Here is an 18,442-nt window from a genome sequence, read left to right on the forward strand (position 1 = left end):
GGCACACGACTGATTGGATCTGGCATGTCGTGTACTGATTTGGCTGGAAACGGCTAGATCTACAGCCAAAGATCTTGCCGTTGATGACGGCCAAACGATGGCCAAGATATGGCCATCGTCAACAGCCAAATCTGGCTATCAAATGTGAGATCTTTGGTCGTAGATCTGGCCTGAAATGAATAGATCGACACACAATCGGTCAGATCCAGTCAATCGTGCGTCGTTACTGCGTTGACTGTCGAGTGATAGTGGCTTGGGTGGGAGGGGGTGTTTTTGTTAATTTTTAAACTTTTATTGAGAAATGTAATTGTTAAATGTTTTGAGTAGAATATAATATAATTGGATTTTGAGTTGAATAGAAAAGTAATTATTTTATTTTCTTAGGATATGATAGTAGAATATGATAGAAAAAAATAGTGTGCCAAAAGCACTCTAGCTTGCGGGATTGTTCAGCGATGATATTGGTAGTTGTTGGGCTCTCCTTCAGAATAACTTGATAGCCATCACCAAACTTATTCATTGTTGGGACCATGAGTTGCCAAAAAAGCCCACCAACACGAGCCCTCAAGTTTTGCCGTAATGAAAAGTGTTCCTTTTTCCTTGTTCCTTTTTCTCAATGCTATATCCAGGAAATTTATCAATTTTCCCAATTTCAACAATAATAAGTGGTTTCTTAAGGAATAAGGAGTGAATTAGAGTCTTAGATATGAGCTTGTATCCATCTATCCACAAAAGCTTGTTAGGCCTCATCACTGGAATTAGGCGATAACCTGCCATTCATACTTTGTGAGAGATGATATTTCACAATTATAAATTATAAAAATAATTAGGATGATGCTTTTCTTGATATATTACCATTGGTCGGGATAAATATGAATAGTTGCCAAATCAATTTCTGGGATTTGATTATTGGTAATGAAATCAATCCCAGTAGGATAACTGTTAGGATTGTATTGCTTCCTGCTTTGAATTGATTCTTCATAGAAACCTTCAAACCCTATTTCCAGTATATGAAATTTATTGATGGATTTAACATGTGCTGCCTAATCTACATAAATTAGCAATATAATATAGTGTTTGTGCATGAAAGAGAAATTAACCTAAAGTTGCCTTCCGGAGGGGTCACTTGAGCAACGAGGTTCATTCATTAGTTCCCATGAAAAGATGGTGGGATCATCTTTATACGCTACACCAATTATCGAGTTGGTTCTCATCAGCAAGGCTTGCACGATTGTCTCATCCACGTTAATTTTAATTATTTCAAGACTTATATACTATGCGCAAAAGTGATTTCAAAACCATTTTCAATTATGGTCATAGAATTAAAAATAATTGAACTCATTAATGAGAGAGAAAATTCACCTTGACATTTGATTGAGTGGTACGTAGCTAATGTTTCTTCCTTTGCTCTTTTTGAGTCGGTTTATTAGTATTATTGTTGGTTGGCATTTGATTAAGTGGTATGTTGAATATTTGCCTAGGAATTGGTTGAAAATAGAGGAAGTTTTGTGTTCCAGGCTTCGCCGGGGCAAAGAAGAATCTTCGCCGCGGCGAAGAGGTGTTGAAGCCACGGGAAAGCTGCTGGACAGTTTCGCCGCGGCGACAGAAGTTTCTTCGCCGCGACGACGTTCCGACCAAATTGTTGTTAAGTTTTAGATATTTTCTTCCCTATGGGCAATTTGACCATTCTACCCCTAATTAGTAGAGAAAGTGGGGAGTAAAATGTAAGAAATTTTCTTGGAGAATATGTTATTATGGGGGTGTGTTTGTAATGAATCAAAGGACATGGATGGAATTTTCAAGGAAGAGTAAGGGCAAAATGGGAATGCTTGTGTATAAATTGTATTAAAAGGAATTAAGTCATTGCAAACCCTTCATTCTTCTTCTCCACCGCCACTCTCCTTTTCTCACTTCCTCTCAATTTCTCTTTCATTTGTTAAAGGATTTTTAGAGGGCTTTTGGAGTGATTTGGGGTAGAAAATCAATCTAAGGCATCCTAAGGGTAGAGAAAAAATCAAGCGAACCAAGAAAAAGGAAGTGCTAGTGAGATCTCTCCATCACAAGGTAAGTAAATCCCAACCCAAGTTGAGATTTGAGAACTTTCTTGATTAGAGATTTAATAGCAATTATGTATGTATGTTATATACATGTTATATGCTATGTTATTGAGTTTTAAATGGAGATTATTATTGCTTTGTGGTTGTTCATACACTTCAATTATGAGAAGTGAGATATGGGTTGGAAATGTAGTTAGAGATGGAATTGAAGGATATTGAGAAATCATTTTTGGAAGTGTTATTCTATGGCAGGAATTATGGCTATGTGAGGGAGTTTTCTCCCATTTTGGATGGTTAGAGAAAGACATAGAATTATTGTTATAGTAGAGTCTTGTTATGCACTTGAGTTGTTTGATGAAATGCCTAATAGAGGTTTGAGTATGAGTAGTGAACCTTAATTCTTGCAACATTGCATGTTGGCATTTCATAAGTGCATTAGTGGAGATGAACCATCCATAGGCACTAATTGTGCATTGAAAAGTGACCTAAGAAAGTGTAGGAAACTTGTGTATGCAATTACCCTATGAGTAGAGAGCTTGGTGGATGCAACTACTCTAAGGGTAGAGAGAATGAAAAATGCTAGAATAGAGTGAATGAGAAGAGTAGTAGAAATGGGTTGATGCTTTGTGATCATCACCCGACAGTTATGAGAATCGGGTTGATGCTTTGTGATCACCACCCGAATAGCCATTAGAGATGGGTTGATGCTTTGTGATCGTCACCCGATAAGTAGTAGAAACGGGTGGATGCTTTGTGACCACCACCCGGTTAGTTTTTAGAGAAGGGGTTGATGCTTTGTGATCATCATCCGACATTTATTAGAAGTGGGTTGATGCTTTGTGATCATCACCCGACAGTGATTAGAAACGGGTTAATGCTTGGTGATCGTTACCCGAAAGTCATGAGAAACGGGTAGGTGCTAGGTGGTCTCCACCCGATAGTTACGAAAACCGAGTAGGTGCTTCGTGATCCCCACTCGGTAGTCACTAAGAACGGGTTGGTACTGTGTGAATTCCACCCGATAGTCATGGAGAGTGAGATGGTACTGTGTGAACGCCATCCGGCCGTACCTCCGGTAAGATGAGGCCATGACGTTTAGTAGAAACAGAAATAGAAACAGAAATAGTATAAGGAAAGAATTAAGAGTAATACATACGGGGACAGACAGATAGAGGGTTTTACTTACTGAGCATTATTTTGTGCTCACCCCGTTATTTTTCTTTGTGGATGCAGGATCTAGGTGTTGATGCAGTCGGAGGGGCGTCGGCAAGCGAGGAGCAATAGTTCACTGTTTCGCCTGTTTTTGTCTTTTTAAATGGCATTTTGTAAATTATGCTCTTTGTGTATAAAAGACTTAGTACATCTAATAAAAAAGAAAAGTTTTGGGCCCATTTTCTATATTATTATGCAAGCATTTTACTAGTTTACAGCAGTTGTTACATTTTTGGTATCAGAGCAAAGATTTTGGGATTGAACAGTGTACTATTTTCATCGCCACGACGTCCTATAACCGACTGTGTGAGTTAATTCTTTCCTTACAGTAATTGTTTCTCGAGTTGATTGGTGTGATTATTTTGTAGATGAGGCGTAGTAACCGAAAACGTGGCAAGGGTGTGGTGAATGAAGGAGAACCTTCTAACCCACCAGAGTCTACGCCCCCTCCCTTGGATGAAGCTAGAATTCGGGGAATTATACAGCAAGTCATGACAGAAACCCAAGGGAGAGGTGAAACCCCCGTACAGGTACCACCAGTTGCGAATGTCTTAAAGAGGACAATCAGTACCTTTTCCAGTACAGAATAGAGTTGAACCGATTTACGGTCTTTCCAGTCAACATCAACCCTCAGAGTTTAAGGGTACTACGGATCCAGTAATAGCAGAAGAGTGGTTTGGGTCCGTAGAACGAGCCACATGTTTATTTCCCATGACACTATAGTCTTAGGGGGTGTTTGTCTGAGCTTATGAAAATTAGCTTATAAGCAACAAGTGCTTATAAGCTAAAATTAGCTTATAAGCATTTGAAATTTTAAGCAATTACATGTTTGGTTAAAGTACTTATAAGTGACTGATAAGTAGTTGACGTGTTTGGTCAAATGTGACTTATAAGTACATTTTATTATAAAATGACTAAAAAATGTACTACATTAAATAAGGGTATACTATAGAATTTTAAAATTAAACAAGGATAATGTGGTAATATACTTGGTCAAACTAACTTATAAGCAGAGTGCTTATAAGCAAAAAAAAAAAAAAAAATCTCCCCCCCAACTTATTTTTTTTTTTTGCTTATAAGCTCAACTTATAAACTCAAAAAAGTTATAAACAAACAGATCAGCTTAATTTTAGAGCTTATAAGCTAGTTTAACCAGCTTATAAGCTTAGACAAACACCCCATATGTATGCACTGTAACTTATGGAGATTCGTCAGTGTTTTGACATTTAGTGCTCCTTTCCCCCTCCATGTTTCCATCTCATCATTTCAATTTTGCAAGATCTTAATCTTGATATTTGTATTCACCACCACCAGTGATCTCCCAAATTCGTCTGTCGTTCATTTGAAAAATTCCTTATCTTCAATTTCTATTTTGGATGAGAATTAAGTCTTTGACCTGTTTGATATTGATGCCAATGATTCAACAGGTTTGGAAATGCAGATAACCACATTTGAAATAATACTAAAAGTCTATAACCACCATTAAGCCAACCTCTCTCTGAGAGATGGCACCTATATATGCCACCGTTAACGGTTCTATGGCAACCAAATTTTGTTTTTTGTAAGGCATTACTCCCACTTGATAATAGCAGCTCTAACCATATCACTTTTTGCCTTTGATTTTTCTTTTCTTCATTTATATACGTCTCACCATTTTCTTAATACTTGAATTGGTTAAAATTCAACATGGACCACTGTATAATTGAAAAAGTTTGTATGCAAACTGATGGAAACCATGCTTTATGATGATTCTTGGAACTTATAAAAAGCTCTTTATCAAATGTTGTGAGTTGAGTCCGTGACAGCAAAGATTGCTGCTGCACGTGAAGCCATCCACTGGCAATGGCATCTATCTTGGTCTTACTATCAGTAAAACAGGTGCTGCGTGTGAATTTGTAATCAGTTAAATTTAAGGTCAAAATACTACAATTAAGAGAGTTGTATATGGTTTAATCTTATTAAAGGTGTATTAATTAGCACCATTATTCTCTTGGCTGTTATTGTAGGTAACGTCAAGGCCTTGTTGATGATACTTCAGTGGAGTTCCTTGTAGCAGCCCAACTCCTATCTAATTACTAAACCCATACATGTCAACATTCATCCAGCAGCCCAATTTATGATTCGGACAAAGCTGTACACACCCAATAGCATTTGATATAATTGTGGGGAAGAGATCAAATGATATTTCAGAAGCACAATCAGAGCTAAGCAGATATAAGTTTAATTCATCACTGCCATATGTCAAATAAGCAACCAAGGAACGATTCTAAGCATACGCCAATACACAATTTTATGGTTNTTATAAGCTCAACTTATAAACTCAAAAAAGTTATAAACAAACAGATCAGCTTAATTTTAGAGCTTATAAGCTAGTTTAACCAGCTTATAAGCTTAGACAAACACCCCATATGTATGCACTGTAACTTATGGAGATTCGTCAGTGTTTTGACATTTAGTGCTCCTTTCCCCCTCCATGTTTCCATCTCATCATTTCAATTTTGCAAGATCTTAATCTTGATATTTGTATTCACCACCACCAGTGATCTCCCAAATTCGTCTGTCGTTCATTTGAAAAATTCCTTATCTTCAATTTCTATTTTGGATGAGAATTAAGTCTTTGACCTGTTTGATATTGATGCCAATGATTCAACAGGTTTGGAAATGCAGATAACCACATTTGAAATAATACTAAAAGTCTATAACCACCATTAAGCCAACCTCTCTCTGAGAGATGGCACCTATATATGCCACCGTTAACGGTTCTATGGCAACCAAATTTTGTTTTTTGTAAGGCATTACTCCCACTTGATAATAGCAGCTCTAACCATATCACTTTTTGCCTTTGATTTTTCTTTTCTTCATTTATATACGTCTCACCATTTTCTTAATACTTGAATTGGTTAAAATTCAACATGGACCACTGTATAATTGAAAAAGTTTGTATGCAAACTGATGGAAACCATGCTTTATGATGATTCTTGGAACTTATAAAAAGCTCTTTATCAAATGTTGTGAGTTGAGTCCGTGACAGCAAAGATTGCTGCTGCACGTGAAGCCATCCACTGGCAATGGCATCTATCTTGGTCTTACTATCAGTAAAACAGGTGCTGCGTGTGAATTTGTAATCAGTTAAATTTAAGGTCAACATACTACAATTAAGAGAGTTGTATATGCGTTAATCTTATTAAAGGTGTATTAATTAGCACCATTATTCTCTTGGCTGTTATTGTAGGTAACGTCAAGGCCTTGTTGATGATACTTCAGTGGAGTTCCTTGTAGCAGCCCAACTCCTATCGAATCACTAAACCCATACATGCCAACAGTCATCCAGCAGCCCAATTTATGATTCGGACAAAGCTGTACACACGCAATAGGATTTGATATATTTGTGGGGAAGAGATCGAAAGATATTTCAGAAGCACAATCAGAGCTAAGCAGATATAAGTTTAATTCATCACTGCCATATGTCAAATAAGCAACCAAGGAACGATTCTAAGCATACGCCAATACACAATTTTATGGTTTGGCTTTGGCAAGGTACTCAAGTCTTAATATTTATTTTACTTGTTTACTAGAAAAGCCGCATTTATTATATTTACATTTAGTGGCATTATATATTATTACAAAGGATAAAGGCCCATATCGTAGGTTAAAAATATATTTTTTTTTAAGAAAACACAACACTTGAAAATTGTTTCATCGGCTTTTGCGTTTTTTTAGCTTTTAGGTTCAGTAGTCAAACTTTAAGGAGCCGTGCCCGTGGATATCAAATTCAATGCACAGAAAATGACTTTCACCTGTTCCCATTCGAAAATTCCTAGAATACAGCTGTCTGTGTTTTGTTGTTAAAAGTCATTGTCATTCGGTCTAATTCGAAAACAATGTCTTATCAAATAAGGAGGCAGAGGGTTTAAATCCATGATTTAATTGGATAATAACTAATCAATCAATAAGTTCAAGTGCTATTATTTCTATTGCAGAAACACAGTATCTACTGTAGACGTAAAAATCTACTTGTACGAAAAGGGAGATCCGATCCCGTGAGGTTAAGGCCACTAGCGATCTGCTGTACCTGCACACGTAGAAAAACACACGCGTGAAGCGAACGGGAAACACCAGGGTGGTGTTTGTCGTAGGTACTCCGACGCTCAAGTCAGCAAGGCTGAAAGGCTAATATAGTGAGGACTAGGGAATAAAAGGTTACCGGAAGTCTAGTCGGGGACTGTGACTACAGCGGTGAAGCGAAGCTCTCAAGCAAGAGCTTAGGGTGTGATGGTGTAATGTCGATGTCCTTTGTGAGGGCTGACCTCTGCTTATATAGTGATCGTCTGGTCTCCCAATCCTGGTAGAAGTAGGAGTCCTAGTGTGACTCTGATGCAAACCCTAGAAGAATTAGGGCCATGGTAAGCCATCTTACCCGTGTCCGAGTAGGACGAAGATTCTAATTAGGAGATTGACTCCGAACAGGAAAGCGATCAGAAATAGGAAGGTATTCTGAGGAGATCGTGGGCTCTATACTCACCCATGGACCTGGGAAATGGGCTGGGATTAGGAGGCCTATGCCCACGTGGTCTAGACCGGCTACACATTGTACCGAATGGGCCTAACCCAACGGGGTCATATCGGGATTGGGCTTGGCTTCTTCCTTAACGTCGCGCCCATTTTCTTATTTGGGCCAATGACGATTTTTGGCCCTAACAGTTTGCCCCCCACTCTCTGAGTTAAGAGTTTCTTGAATCAGAGAGTAGAAAGCGATCGATGGGTGGTCGGTCGTCCTTCTTTGATGACCTGTTGTTGGTGTAGCTGATTTTGCAGATGATTGTCCCGGGGTCGTTCGGCATCTATACATGGTCTGAAGCAAGCAAGACAGAACGGTATGAGGAGCCGAAGGGTAGAGGGACCAAGTTCCGGAGCTCAGGGGATCGTATGGTACGTCCGACCGACTGGAGTGGGGAGATCATTCCACAGCCTGGATGCTTGCTCGGCATGCCGGGTGGAGTGAGAAAGGGAGTTCTTTGATCTAAAAACCATTCGCTCGCTCGGTATGTGTGGATGACCGAGTGGATGACCTTGACTACAAGTTTTTCATTGGTCTGCAACGGAAGGACGAACGGCGAGACCCCTTTGTTCTGAAGGGGGCAAAACGATCCGTTCCAAGCTGTTCGATCAGTCGGCCAGACCTTCTGGGCTAGAGAAGCATATGACATTGTGACTACTTTGAGGGGCTTAGTCGGTCAGGAGGAGCGAGCGATCGAGTAAAACGGATACGCGAGCCTTGACCTTTAGCTGTTCGTTCGTCCGTTACGGAAGGGTGAAGGGGTGAGGCCTTTGTCCTTTTAATATAGTGAGTTTAGGACGGGTCGTCCCAAGCTGATCGACCAGGTGGGAGCAGTGTACTTGCTCGGTCGCGAAGATAGGGCGAAGGAATACGGCTCGTACGGTTTCACGGTCTCCTAGGTGACACGGACGTTTGCCACGCGTTCGGTGGGGATTGACTCCTCGTTTTCGAGGCGAGAAAACGAAAAGGCGCTTTGGCCTTTGTGCAGTGGAAAGCTGCCACGTGTCTGTTTTTGTCAGACCTCTTCTATAAAAAAATGCTAAATGGTCCGTTCATATTCCATTCGCGTTTTTTTTTTCTGCAACCTGGTCCTTTCTTTTTCTTTTCCAGTCTTCGTTTTCGTTCCAGTTTTCTGAGCAGCGGTGGTTATCTTCTTTGGTTTCCGGGACGGCTTCACGGATGTACTGTTCCCTTTCGTCTGTTTTGTTTGTCTGTTTGGTTTTGGTTTTGTTTGTGGGAGAGACCGAGATATTTTAGTTTTTAGAAAAAAAATTGGAGTTTTTGGGAACTTTGAGGGGGATTCGAGGTGTTTAGGTCCCGTATTTCACCAAAAACCAAAAAGGTGTGCACGTGGAATTTTCTGGTGGGTTTTCGACTGTTTTGGACCGAGATTCGTGAAGGCAAAGTCGGGTTTTGCTCGGACTCGTTCGGTCGGTCTTCCTGACCGAACTAGAAGCTGTCTTGACATTTTGGGGGTTAGGCCCTCCAGTCTGTCTGAGTGGAGGGGTGTGCGGAGTGGATCAAAGAGTCGTTCGGTCGTCTTGACCGAACGGGTAGTTGTGTTAGGATTAGTGTTCAGGCCGACCAGTCGGTCACCAAGGGCGATCCAAGGGATACACTGATAAGGGATCCATCGGGTCGGTCACCCGGGTCGAGCCAAGAAAGGCTAGAATCAGGAGTTAGGTCGGTCTATCGGGTGGGTCAACCAAGGTTTAGTTTGAGCTTCTCCGAGTCGGTAGGCTGGCACTGAGGGGCGAGTGGCAAGTCTTTCTAACCTTGGTAGGTCGGTGTCTCGGGTCGAGTGGCTGATACTTAGCGTTTTTGGCAGCCAAGGGCGATTTCTGTCGGTCGGTCTATTGGGTTGGGTGATTGAGCCAACATGTCAGATTCTGACTCGGCTGGTTCGAGCGGGATTGCGGCCGACTCGGGGAATGAGTATGAGCATGCCCCGACCATAGTGATGATGCCCGAGGGGGGCGTTCCTGTGGGCGTGCCGAGTGGAGTTAGTGTTGCGGCTCCAGGGTAGAGTGAAGCTGGGTCGAGTGGGTCGGGCAGGCATGGGAGGAGTGGGGAAGACCCTGAAGGGGCTGATAGTCCATCTTCTTCCGAAAGTGGCTCTAAGGAAGAGCCGAGCCAGCAGGGCAGCGGGATACTAACTAGAGATTATCCGCCCGTGCTGAAAGACAGTGATGTATGGCGCATTCGAACTTGTATCACATCCCGAGCTCTGTTGATGTTCGGATGCCGCGGTCGTACGAGCGAGTTGATTGGGAGGCAAAGGGGTGGATCGGTGTTTACGAGAAGTGGTTTCACGACGGATTGAGGTTGCTTGTGCCTCGCCTTGTCTAGGAGGTGCTAAACCACTTTATGATTGCCCCGTCTCAGCTTATGCCGAATGCTTGGAGATTGCTGATGGCCCTGGAGGATCTGTGTGTTCGGCACCAAATCGTGTTCAGGTTGCACGAGCTGCTGTACTCGTACTTCCTGAAGGAGAATGATAAGGAGAAGGGCCGATATCTGCTGAACTTGAGGCATGACCGGTCTCATCTGGTGACCGACGTGCGGTCTAGTGATAAAAACTAGAAAGACCGCTACTTTTTCTTAAAGGGTTAGGCCGTTTTCAGAGAGAGGGGCACGGGCGAGATCCCGATCGGCTGGCGAGCCACTGGTGAGAACTTCGTCGTTTCTTTCGTACTTTTGATTACTAAATCTTGATTGTGTTTTTTGTTTGCAGAGCTTGATTTCAATCGTGCTGGGCAGAGCGGGGACGGCTTGGACGTAGCTACCCAGAGGGTGTTAACCATCCCGTTGGAGCAGAGAGATTGGCGAGTGGTGCTAGCCGAGTCTAATCTGAGGAGCAGTATTCTTTGGGCCGGAGTAGAGGCTATTCAGAGAGGTACTCCCTTCCCCTCGCTGAAGCAGACTTGGGATGTGCTCCTGAGTCGATACTGCAACCATATCATTTTTGGTGAGTCCGAGCTGAACCCACTAACCGTTAGAGAGTTTGCACTTGCAGAGTCGCTGATGAAGAAGTTGACTGTCCCGAGCGCGAGCGAATCCATCGCCAGGCGTAGAGAAGAGGAAGAAGGAGTCGTTGGTTAGGGCGGATGCGAGGGTTGAGGACGTATTGGCGACGCCGCCCAGTCGGCAGCCACCGAGTCAGCAACCCTCGGCTGGAGCCGGGTCGTCCTAGGCTGCCGTTGTGGATGAGGAGGCCGGGACCATTACCATCACGATTCCGGCTACCGCGTCGACTTATTCCGACGTGACATCTATGAGTAAGCTGGCTGACTCCTTCTTGTTCCCGGCGGACGAGGCGCGCCTGAACCAGATGGGTGCGGTTGCTGCCGCTGATTGGGGTGTATCCCGCGCCGTTCAGGTATGGCAGTATTTGTTCGTTTTTTCTGTTTTCGACTCTATTCTCATTGCTGAGTTTTGTTGTGTAGGTACTCACTAGCAATCTCCATCTAAGGAAGTCTGTCGTGGCGCAGGAGAAGCGGATACAGGATGTATCCAAGGCCAACGCTGGTTTGCGGCAGAGGGAGGCAGCATCCCGGAAGGCTGAGTAGGAGCGTCAACAGCGCCTTAGGGATAGTGAGGCCGAGGTCGAGAGGTTACAGCGCGAGTTAGCCGAGAGGACCGCGGAGGTCGAGTCCTTCAGGGAGCAGTGTATCTCCATTGCTGATGACGCCATCATTAAGGCCCGAGGCGAGCTCATGCTGGAGTTTAAGAAAGGGCGGACCTCTCATTGGGATCCAGATGAAGACATTCTGCTCATGCATGAGTTGTTGGAGGAAGGATCTGGTCATCCGATGGGACAGGACGAGGAGCCGACGCCTGAGCTTAGTCAGCTGGGTGTTGGGGACGTGAGCGACCTGGCTGCGGGGCTGAGCACTAGTGGTGCTTGCGTGGCGACTGATTCGGTGGTGAAGGATGAGGCTCGTGCTGAGGATGTTTAGCGCTCTCCTCCCTTTCCTTTTTTGTATTTTGGGGCCTGCGATGCCCTTTTGTCTGGCGTTTGTGCCGCTTTTTGTATTCTGAACTGGGGCGTTTGATGCCATATATATTACCTTTGACTGTTCTGGTTTCTCGTGTTGTCTCCTTGGATGAATGAACTGTTCTTTTTATTTCTCCTCTCTATTTTTGTGCATGTTACCTCAGCTTGGCCCAATGGCTAAGGCATGTAGGCCTTATGTTGGGCTGGGTTGGTGCTTTGCTTGACAATGGTATAGGAATCATTCATTCGGTCGGGTCGACCGAGTGTGTAGTCCCCTGGATGAATGGCGGTGCATCTTTAGTTCAGTTCTTGGGTCGGATGGGACCGGTCCCAAGGTGCCAAGTCTTGGATCGGGCAGGGCCGATCTTAAGGTGTTCTCGAGAGTCGAGCGGGGTCGATTCGAGGGTGTGAGTAATTCATCGACCGGGTCGACTTGAAGGTGTCCGTACGTTTTATCGAGCAGGGCCGATTAGAAGGTGTCCGTACGTTAATCGGACAGAACAGATTAGAAGGTGTCCGTACGTTCATCGGGCAGGGTCGATTTGAAGGTGTCCGTACGTTCATCGGACAAGGCCGATTTGAAGGTGTCCGTACGTTCATCGGACAAGGCCGATTTGAAGGTGTCCGTACGTTCATCGGGCAGGGTCGATTTGAAGGTGTCCGTACGTTGATCGGGCAAGGCCGATTTGAAGGTATCCGTACGTTGATTGGGCAAGGCCGATTTGAAGGTGTCCGTTCGTTCATCGGGCAAGGTCGATTTGAAGGTGTCTGTACGTTCATCGGGCAGGGCCGATTTGAAGGTGTCCGTACGTTCATCGGGCAAGGCCGATTTGAAGGTGTCTGTACGTTCATCGGGCAGGGCCGATTTGAAGGTGTCCGTACGTATATCGAGCAGGACCGATTTGAAGGTGTCCGTACGTATATCGAGCAGGACCGATTTGAAGGTGTTCGTACATTCATCAGGCAGGGCCGATTTGAAGGTGTCCATACGTTCATCGGGCAGGACCGATTTGAAGGTGTCCGTACGTATATCGGGCAGGGCTGATTTGAAGGTGTCCGTACGTATATCGGGCAGGGCCAATTTGAAGGTGTAAGTAATTCATCGACCGGGGTAGATTTGGAGACGAAAACTTCTGAATAACACTTCATTAAATATTTGGCTATGAGGCCGACTGTCTAAGAGGAGGTGGATAGACCCACTCATCCTTTTTAAAATGGAAAAATGAAAAACAAAAAAAAAGACAAGGTTCACCTAGAAGTAGTAGCGTTTGAGGTAAACGACATTCCAACTGTTGTTGATGTCTTTGTCATCGGGGGTCTGGAGTTTGTAGGCGGCCTTCCCTGCTTCTTTGGTGACCTTGTAGGGCCTACAATCGATCTGAGCTCTGGCCTCCTGTCATTCTGCATTCGGTCATACCTGGCGTGAATTGCCTGATTCATCTCATCTTCCTCCCACCTTATTTGAATCGTTGCTCTAGCCAAGGCATCTTCCATCGTGGTGCAACCTAGCTTCGTTAGTTCTTTGTATAGTTCACCATCCGGGAGGAGACCTTTTTTGAAGGCGTCTACGGCTGTCTCAGGGTTACAGGAAGGGATGGAAATCTTCTCTTTGTTGAATTTGCTGATATATTCTCTCAATGGCTCGCCCCTTCTCTGGTATACCCTGTACAAGTCGGCTGACAGCTTCTCGAGTTTCTTGCTGCTGGCGAACTGCTCCACAAACGTGTCGGTGAGTTGAGCGAACGAATCGATGGATCCATTCGGGAGGTTCGTGTACCATTGCATTGCTGGGCCGGATAAGCTTGAACCGAAACTTTTGCACATGCAGGCTTCCCTAAGCGATCGCGGTATTGAGACGGTGAATATCTGTTGTTTGTACGAGGCTATGTGATCGTCCGGATCGGTTGTGCCGTCGTACATTTTCATGTTGGGGATAGTGAACTTCTGTGGCAGGTTGGCCAGGGCGATCTCGTCCACGAAGGGTGAATCCGCGTAACAATGGGGCCTGCTCTTCTTGGTTAGGACCGGCATTCCTGGAATGCGTCGCATCACTGCTTCCACATCGGCCGATCTCTTGGCTAACACCTGTTCCATAGGAGAAGGGGATGCCACTAGGTCATCCCGTGTGACCGGGTCGGCCTTTGCACTTATCTTTGGTACATTCCGTTGGGTCATCCCTCTTGGGGTAGGCTGACGAGTCCCTTTGTGCGTTCCTTGGTAGCATAAGTCTTCGATCATTCCTTCTGGTTGGATGACTCCCAGGGTCACTGTTCTGGTGTTTCGCCCTACATGGATGGTCAGGGGAGTCCTCTGATAGTCATTCGGTTGGTCAGGATGGATGGGCTCAGGTGCTGCTGGTTTTGTTTGGCCGTTCATCCCGCGGGGATGAGCCGGGCCGAATGGAGTATGTGTTGGGATGGTTAGATTGAGCTGGTCTTGTGGATGAGGGCTCTCGGCCATCGGATCGTCTTGGTCTTGATGTTGGGATGAATCGGCTGATTGGTGCTCTTCAGGCATAACTTTATCTCCATGAATTAGGACAGAATTGTCGACCGCAGACAGGTTTAAGGGACGCGGCCTTTTGCCAGAGGCCGAGGGTCGGGGCTTCGGCGTAAGCAGAGGTTGCATGGGCGGAATAGGGGTGCGGAACCGATTGAGGGGTGTTTGGCCGGGAAGGAACTCTAGGTCATAGAATTGACTTACCTTCTCCTTGAGGGATTGGTTTTCTGACCTGACGGACACGTTTTCTGTCCGGATCGCATTGTTCTCAGCTTCCAATGCCGCCACCTTGTCCAAGTTTTGTTGCATGAGAGCAGTTAGAGCTTCCAGTTTGGCCTCGAGGCCGGGGTTAGCGTTATTGGAGTTGTCAGCCATGGAATGTTCCTCCACGTAGCAAGGTTCGTCGAGCCGAATGATTGCTAGAGGCCCCACGGTGGGCGCCAAACTGTAGACGTAAAAATCTACCTGTACGGAAGGGGGGTCTGATCCCGTGAGGTTAAGGCCACTAGCGATCCGCTGCACCTGCACACGTAGAGAAACACACGCGTGAAGCGAACGGGAAACACCGGGGTGGTGTTTGCCGTAGGCACTCCGACGCTCAAGTCAGCAAGGCTGAGAGAGGCTAATATAGTGAGGGCTAGGGAGTAGAGGTTACCGGAAGTCTAGTCGGGGACTGTGACTACGACGGTGATGTGGAGCTCTCAAGTCAGAGCTTTCAGTGTGAAGGTGTAATGTCATCTGTCCCTTGTGAGAGGGCTGGCCTCTGTTTATATAGTGGTCGTCTGGTCTCCCAATCCTGGTAGAAGTAGGAGTCCTAGTATGACTCTGATGCAAACCCGAGAAGAATTAGGGCTGTGGTAAGCTGTCTTACCAGTGTCCGGATAGGAAGGTGATTCTGATTAGGAGAGTAACTCCGAGTAGGAAAGTGATCAGGAATAGGAAGGTGACCTTGAATGGGAGATTGATCAGGAGTAGGAAAGTATTCTGAGGGGGTTGTGGGCTCTGGATTCGCCTATGGACCTAGGAAATGGACTGGGATTAGGAGGCTCGTGCCCACGTGGTTTGGGCTGGCTATATCTTGTACCGAATGGGCCTAATCTGGTTGGGTCATATCAGGATTGGGTCTGGCTTCTTCTTCAGTGTCGAGCACGTTTTCCTATTTGGGCCAAGGATAATTTTTGGCCCTAACACTATGAATATACGTTCTCACTGTCCATAGATATACTATCACAACTAGCCAAAATATTGACAAATTAATTATGATATTAATTTCTACTATAATAAAAGAGAATAGTTTGTCCACAAGTTACATAATTCACTCATGATTCAGACATATCTTTCTTAATTGTCATATTGTCAAATTTAAGTTTTAATGCACACATGTTTTTGTCCAAAGTCAAAATAAATTTTCATTGATTTAGCCTTAGACAACTTTGTATTAATTTACCACGATATTTAGGTTGCATTTACCCTGCCACTAAAATTAAATGATAAGCGAAATGGGAGGGAGGTAGACTTTGAGTATAGTTAGAAAAAATGTTAAAATATTAATTATAATTCTTTTCATCTATATTCTTCATAACTACAATAAAATATAAAACAAGTAAGATTTTAAAAAAGTATTTAATTATATGATAAAGTTATAACAGAATCATTCAAACTATCTTTTTTTTTTTTTTTTAAAACTAATGTATATAAATTTACTGTTATGAAATTTGAAACTTAGGTATTTAAAGTTAACCTTTAAGGGGCGTTTGGTTCAGGGAATGTTGGATTACTGAGAATGTTGGATTACTAGAAAGTTAGATTACCTTGAAGATTATTAGGAATCCTTAGGAAAATGTGTTTAGTTAATTGATGGGTATGTTATATCAAGAAAATGTTATCCTTACAAAGACCCATACAAAGAGGGCTACAAAATGACATCATCCAGAAGAAAAAACAAAGAAAAAACGGAAAAAAAGAGAGAGAGAGAGAGAGAAAAAAAAATCATGAAAATCAAGGGTGGAGATTGTCTTTGTATGCCCCCTTTGTATGTGTCTTTGTAAAACTAGCATTGCTTGTTATATTAATATATTTGGTTGGGAGGAATAAATTGGTGGGTATGTTATTTAAATTACTTAATTGTCCTCTAATTAAATATTATTTTTTAATATTGATTATTATTTGGATTATTATAACCCCCTGCATTTAAAAACTTAGCAAAAACAACTCCATAATAAAAGTTTGAAAAATCAACAAAGCACTCCCACCAACCCGGCCAGTGCTGGTTGCGGGCAACCTAACGGCGCACGGAAGGCAGTAAATGGCCTTCGTACTCTGTATGGCCATTTTCGGCCAGAGATCTGGCCAGAAATGTCCAGACGTGATAGATCTAGCCGTCGATGGCCAGATTGACGGATCTGGCCTTTGACGACCAAATATTTGGCCGAAAATGGCCATATCGGTGCACGACGGCCATTTTCAGCCTTTCGTGCGCCTTTCTGGCTACGGCGACAGCTGGCCGCAGCTATCATTGCCGGCGGCAGGTGGGTGGGGGAGGGGGGGGGGGGTGGCTTGAGTGGGCTGCAATTTGTTTTGAATTCAAGGGTAATTTTGTCAAAAAGTTAATTAATTGGGGTGAAATAGTAAAAGTCATATTCATGTAAATAAATGTAAAAATAAGGGCATTATTGTCCTAAAATTTTATTAATAAGAGATAGAATTGTAACAAAAAAAAGATTACCTTGATAATCTTAAAATACCTAAGAAAATGAAGATAATCAGATTACCTCCAATATTACCAACAGTAACTACTATTGGTATTTAAAGATTACCAGAATCTTATATTACTTAACAACCAAACGTGGTAATCAAGTAATATAAAATGACATAACTCTAGTAATCCCACATTACCCCTAACCAAACGCCCCCTTAGGGTGTGTTTGCTTGGGGATAATGGGGGATTACTGAAGTAATATTATCTTATATTACTTGATTATCACGTTTGGTTGTCAAGTAATATAAGATTCCGGTAATCTTCCAAAATCAATAGTAATTATTGTTGGTAATATAGGAAGTAATCTGATTACCTCTATTTTTTTAGGTATTTTAAAATTACTTAGTAATTTTATTTTTGTTATAATTTTACCCTTTAGAGGTCATTTGGATAGGGGGTAATATTCGTTTATTTTGCAAGATTTCGGTGTTTGGTTTGCAAGTAATAAAATATTACGGTAATTTTTTATTGCAAATAGTGTTTATTATTGATAATGTGGAGGGTAATCTTATTACCTTGTTAGGGGATGTTATTAAAACATTACTAGGGTAATATGATTTTTCTTCCCATTTTCCCCTTAATTAAAAACCATTTCGAACACAATTGCCCTCAAATGTCTACCAAATAACAATTATCCAGCCCTCTTACATTTGAGAAATTAGCTAAAACACCCCAACTATAAAAAGTTTAAAAGTTTATAAAAAACCCTCAGCCACCCAAAACCACCGTTGGCCGTGACTCACCACCGCCGGCCGCCAGCATCAGTTGCCGTGATGGTGCACGACCAGCAGGATCTGGCCGGTTGTGCACCAGTAAGGCCTTTTCCGGCCTTGGATTACAGATCCATGGTCAGAAATGACCAGATCTGACGTTTCTATGGCCGTTTCACAGCCAAAGATGTGGCCGTCAAACGGCCACAAATCTGCCCGTAAAATGACCATAGATTTGGCCATTTTCCGGCCATGGATTTGTGATCCATCGTCATTTCTGGCTTTGTCGGCACACAACCAACCATATACAGCCAGTCATGCACCATTTCGTCGACTGCCGGCGACGGCTGGCGATGGTGGCTGGCTATCGGCAATGGCTTGGTGGGTGGGGGTGATTTTGCTACAAATTAAAGTTTTATATGGTTGGGGTGTTTTAGCAAAATTTTAAATGTAGGGGTTAAAGGAAATAATTCAAAAAATAATAATAAAAAATTACTCTTATATTAAAATTTGAAAAGGAGGGTAATTTAGTAATCTATATAACATACCCACTCATTTATCCTCCCAACCAAACATATTATTCATCAATTTATTCGAATCAACCAAACACATTTTCTAAATATACGTAGTAATCTTCGAGGTGATATTTCT

General features: G+C 43.2%; 1 pseudogene; it reads right to left on the bottom strand.

Annotated features, from left to right (window-relative positions):
• Positions 1-367: 367 nt before the first annotated feature.
• On the bottom strand, positions 368-10,362 carry LOC116108939 (annotated as a pseudogene).
• Positions 10,363-18,442: the final 8,080 nt, after the last annotated feature.

Source organism: Pistacia vera, unplaced genomic scaffold (assembly GCF_008641045.1).
Source record: "Pistacia vera cultivar Batoury unplaced genomic scaffold, PisVer_v2 Contig570, whole genome shotgun sequence".
NCBI lineage: Eukaryota > Viridiplantae > Streptophyta > Magnoliopsida > Sapindales > Anacardiaceae > Pistacia > Pistacia vera.